Genomic DNA, 5,020 nt, shown 5'->3' on the forward strand with positions numbered 1-5,020 from the left:
GCGTCCGTAGTTTAAAACAATAGGAAAGACCGTTCCTTGTCCTAGCTTCGGCACATTCAAGCTTAATACTCCAGCACCTGTGTAAACATGTGCCTGTAAGTAAACAGCTTAGTAATCCAGAAAACTAAGTGAATATGTTTTTCCGCCCGTTATATCAATATCTATATTTATTGTCTATATAATTTAAGGATTATAGTGTTGGAATTACAATATCGTTCTGGCGTTGTACAAGTGATCTCGCGGAACGCTTTTTGCGATTGTTCTAGGACCAGTACTCCCACCACTTGACCTGTATGTTGTTGGTTACCGGCGGCATCGGTGAACGTGAATAATATTCCGCCCCTTTTAAAGATAATCTCGTTTGTGGATTTGGTGGTTTACTTCCCCCGTTCAAGCCACATATAACTTTAATGCATCGACTGGATACAGTATTATGCATGTAAATCTCCTAACAGTTTAATTCCCTTTCTTCCCCGGCCACTGGCCAAATTCCCTGCTTTAGTACTGCAAAATAACTAAACAAACCTGTGTTTTAATGAATTTCTATCTACACATGTTTTATATAAAGATTATAATAATCTAGATATAAGATAATATATATATACTTCATTATACCTACGGGTCGGCATCCATAATCGTACGTGGCGGTGTTTAATGCAACGATATGTTACCCTCACTTCCACGGTTTATGGAGAGTTTAAATAAAATTACTCTTTGTTATACAGAACAGCTATCCTGCCATATACAACTGTAAAAGCTCAGAATTTATTCAAACACTAATATATTAGATATGAGCATTTTATTTGAATTGTTTACTGTAGTAACCCGACCGCTCGGCTTTGGCTTTTCATTGTACCTATACCTGCCCCACTCGTGTCGAGATGGTAGACGCCGGGATTTCATAATTTCAACCGTATTAAAACCTGAGTAAGATATTAGTCCTGTACCCACTTTTTGCTAATACACAATTTAACTATACGTATTTTTGTATTAAGGATTTAACTGATTAGCGATGATAACGCGGTCACGTGAGACCGCTTATTGGCTGAATTGTTGTCGACGGTATTGCTCCTTACGAGTGTCTCTTAAGCTGGATCGGTTAGCCACATGGATGATGGCCACATAGATCACACGGCCAAAAAAAAATTCTTATATCTATTTTGACCCGCTATCTGCGTCAGTTTTCACGAACTTAGATTAAAAGAAATTGGTCATTTTAAAAGCCAATTTATGAGGGTAAGCCGCCGCCCGCGGCTGTACTCGCCTAGGCGCGCCAAACTTCGAGGGTAGCGAAGGAGGTGCGAGCAGGAGATGGGATAAAAAAAAAAGCGCTCGTGCCGCCGAGTGTGCGGCACCTGATATAATAATATGGGGATTGAAAAGCAGTAACATCCTTGACCGCACCAGGAGACTGCCACATATCTGCAAAAAAGGTTATGTGTCTGGTAGTCCGTTTTCCCTCATACTTAGGCAGACCATGCCCATCGATTCGTGGCCAGTTGCGATACTCCCGTACCGTTGTTTGAGAGCTTGTAGGTTGTTGCGTGTTGCGAAAACGACTCTTCGCTTAGATCATAAAATAATATTTTGGAGAGGCCAAAAACGCTGCGACGAGGAAACAAAAGAAAATTGGTTTTGGATAAAATTATGGGAATACTCCGTCAGATTACTACCTTCAAAATATTGGTTCAGTAGTGTTCCCCGTAGTTCGACGCGTTTCCCCCCCCCCTCTTTGGGGCCACCGTGCATATTATGTTCCATCTACCGAGAAGTCCGAGCTCGGAAAGCCCTCCGACGCATGTTACCGAGCGAACATTGTTCTACGGCGCGCGATATATATATGTCCATAACAAATATAAATGAGTAGGGTGTGGGACGACCCGGCCAGCAGGTGCCCGGAACGCACCTATGATAGGATGCTACAAAGACCAGTACTCGAGCCCTTGGCACACGCCACGTATTTTGGTGCTGAGTCGATAGAAAACTAATTTTGGTGGTTTCATTCCACGGGTTACTTTTACCCACTAATTGAAGCGTACCCATATGTATTAGTATTCACGGCTATGGCCCTTACGCTAGCTCGATCTCCTCCCGCCACCTTTTGCGGTTGCACCCGGAGGTAGCAACCCACAATCGCGTCCCTCTTGATGGAGAAGCAGCTTATGATTTTTCTTTTTTGGAGGATAACAGTTTCCAGAGGCCCTTTCTTTGAGTTGAGCCGGTATACGGAAAGCCCCGGAAACTGAACACACACGCCGCCGAAGTCGTTCGCTAGTGTGGAAACCACAAGAGAATCCCTGGTGCGTGATGGTAGTACATTTGAACCAAGCTGCCCATTGCATTACACTTGTCCCCCTTTTCCCCTACCCCGTTGACCGTATTTCAGAACTGTTTTTATAACCTAGTCCCCTTGCTGAGGTGGGGACGTCCCCCTATCCTGAGCGAACGGTAACAGTTACTAGGAACAAAAGCTCCCCGGTGGTGAGAATACATCAGGACCTTGTTCGGTTATGCACGTCGGGGCCGTCCGAAAAGGACACGAACTATCGCTGTCTCTCGAAACGTGGAAGAGCCTCTACAAGCAGCGAAGAAATATTTACAAGCTGTTTTGAAACGAATACAAGGATAATTTTATAAGCGTTGGACCGCTAATCGTCAGTGTTTTCATGTTGAACTATGCTACGGTCATACGTCTCGATTCTTCATCGGTACGCATTATGATGACCGAAACGCTACGCCGTATGTTTGACTTTAATGGGTGTGTCGATGTAACGTTCGAACGATTAGCTCGACTCGTCGATACGGTAGATACCAAGTATACGCGATTCTCCAACATCGCATCTGAGAACATTATATGTGATAGCGACATCTTCAATGGACAGCAGCTCATTGATTGTGAATTATTAGCTTTAGTTTTCAACAAGTACGAAAACCGATGTAATAAGATGTAAATAAAACATTTTTTGTTAGCCTTATTTCATGTGTATTGTCTTTTACTTCCCATCCTTTGCCTCGACGCGCCAGGAAAAACAATAAAAATTGAAAAAATGTATCATACAAAAGAAACTCGTACTCTATTAATTCTTCCATCCTTTCTTCACTCATAGCACGCGCGCTCTATCTTTCTCTAATATGCAAGCCTTTATTATAAGCGATTCTCCAACATCGCATCTGAGAACATTATATGTGATAGCGACATCTTCAATGGACATCAGCTCATCGATTGCGAACTATTAGCTTTAGTTTTTAATAAGTACGAAAACCGATGTAATAAGATGTAAATAAAACATTTTTGTTCGCCTTATTTCATGTGTATTGTCTTTTACTTCCCATCCTTTGCCTCGACGCGCCAGGAAAAACCATAAAAATTGAAAAAATGTATCATGCAAAAGGAACTCGTACTCTATTAATTCTTCCATCCTTTCTTCACTCATAGCACGCGCGCTCTATCTTTCTCTAACATGCAAGCCTTTATTATCGATGCATTTTTAAAGAAAAATATGTCATGGTCAAATTCAAACCTTTATTATCAATGCATTTTTAAAGAAAAACATGATCAAATTTTGATAACAAAAAAAGGAGCCCCTATTATGTAGGAACCCTATTGTGTAGGAGCCTAGACCTTTCCCCCTCTTTTCCCCGCGTTAGGTATCCCCCGCGTCTACAAGTACTTCCCCGCACCCCGCATTCCCCTCTAGCTCCATGGCTTAGAACCCGCCTTATATATCTACTATCGTCGGTTTCCGCATCCGGGAGACGTAGTCTGATCAGAATTCTGTCGGGCGTATTATAGTGAGTGTATATGGCATTATCGTGCGGTATATTTTCGAGGGATTCAAGTACGCGTGTCGTCCTCCCGGAACGGCCCTTATCGTCGGGATAATCCTACTGCGTCCGCCAAGGCCACAGCCTCGTCATTCGTTGTAGATTTTTATCACGGATCACATGTTGTATTGAAGTTCCGTACCGTAATATTGTCGCGTATCGTGTCGTCTCGGACGCCTGTAGTGTAAGATTTGCATGTCTATTAGTGTCAGCCCTCTGTGTCATAGCCATTAACGAAAATTTATAATATATATATTTATAGCAATTGGTAATTGTTCGTCTTCTGTCATATCGAGACTGCGTAGTGTCGAGTTTGCACTGATTCGAGCTTTCTCTGCATCTCAGCTGAGCGGCGCGAGGCCCCGCAAGCGCATACGAGGTCACACCGCGTCCACACTACAATCGTTGCCGAATTCCATAGTATTTTCGAGGCGACGAAGTCTTGTTCGTATAATTCGCGAGAGTCTCCCTATGTGGCGTGAGCATCGCTGGAATCTGACGAAGTTGATACGTCTAGCGTAAAGCTTCGGGGCCTGCGTAAATCCGTTATCGCGCTCGAGTAGAGCTTATCGATTGTGTCGCCAGATGTAAATGCAAGTCGAAAACTTATTTAATATATTTGTTACTTTTGCTATTGTTGATTCGTGTATACTTTATTCTCGTCCCTATTCGCTCCTCCAAATGATCCGCTATCCTCAATCGCGAACCGCCCCCTCTGCCATTTCCGAGGCTGAGTTACCGGTTGAGAGCCCGTCGACATTCACAGCTCGTTAGAATATGGCATAAAGAAAATATCGCGTAATTTCGAGAAAGAGTAGCACGCTCGTTCGTGCCTGGCGCCCAATTATTGTTATGTGATTGTGTGTCGCTCTTAGGAGTGGCCGCGTGACGCATTTCTGTGGCGTTTCGTTTAACGCCACCCGTCATCCGATCGCCTACGAAAATCTTAACTGTGAATGTGCGACGAAGTTCCACGTTCGTGAATGCGGTTGCAATACATGTTGCTTTTGCAATTATGTAATTTGCAAAATGCTGTTACATATCCTTTTTAATAATTATATATTTTTATATATTTTTATTTACCTCGTTATTCTTTGCGTAAAAGTATTGAGATAATTCGAAAATAATTTTTTCAAATAATTCATATTTAATGCAAAATACATATAATAATTATATTAATAAACTAAATATAATA

The 5,020-nt window shown here is 42.4% G+C and overlaps 1 long non-coding RNA gene across 1 annotated transcript; it reads left to right on the forward strand.

Moving 5' to 3' along the window:
* The first annotated feature begins 2,541 nt into the window (after positions 1–2,541).
* LOC147908480 (uncharacterized) lies at positions 2,542–3,368 on the forward strand. The gene is made up of 2 exons (XR_015546200.1): positions 2,542–2,856; positions 3,194–3,368. It is a non-coding gene; the product is annotated as an uncharacterized LOC147908480 (long non-coding RNA).
* Positions 3,369–5,020: the final 1,652 nt, after the last annotated feature.

The sequence above is a fragment of the Acromyrmex echinatior genome, chromosome 9 (genome assembly GCF_024713525.1).
Source record: "Acromyrmex echinatior isolate Ae372 chromosome 9, ASM2471352v2, whole genome shotgun sequence".
Classification (NCBI taxonomy): domain Eukaryota; kingdom Metazoa; phylum Arthropoda; class Insecta; order Hymenoptera; family Formicidae; genus Acromyrmex; species Acromyrmex echinatior.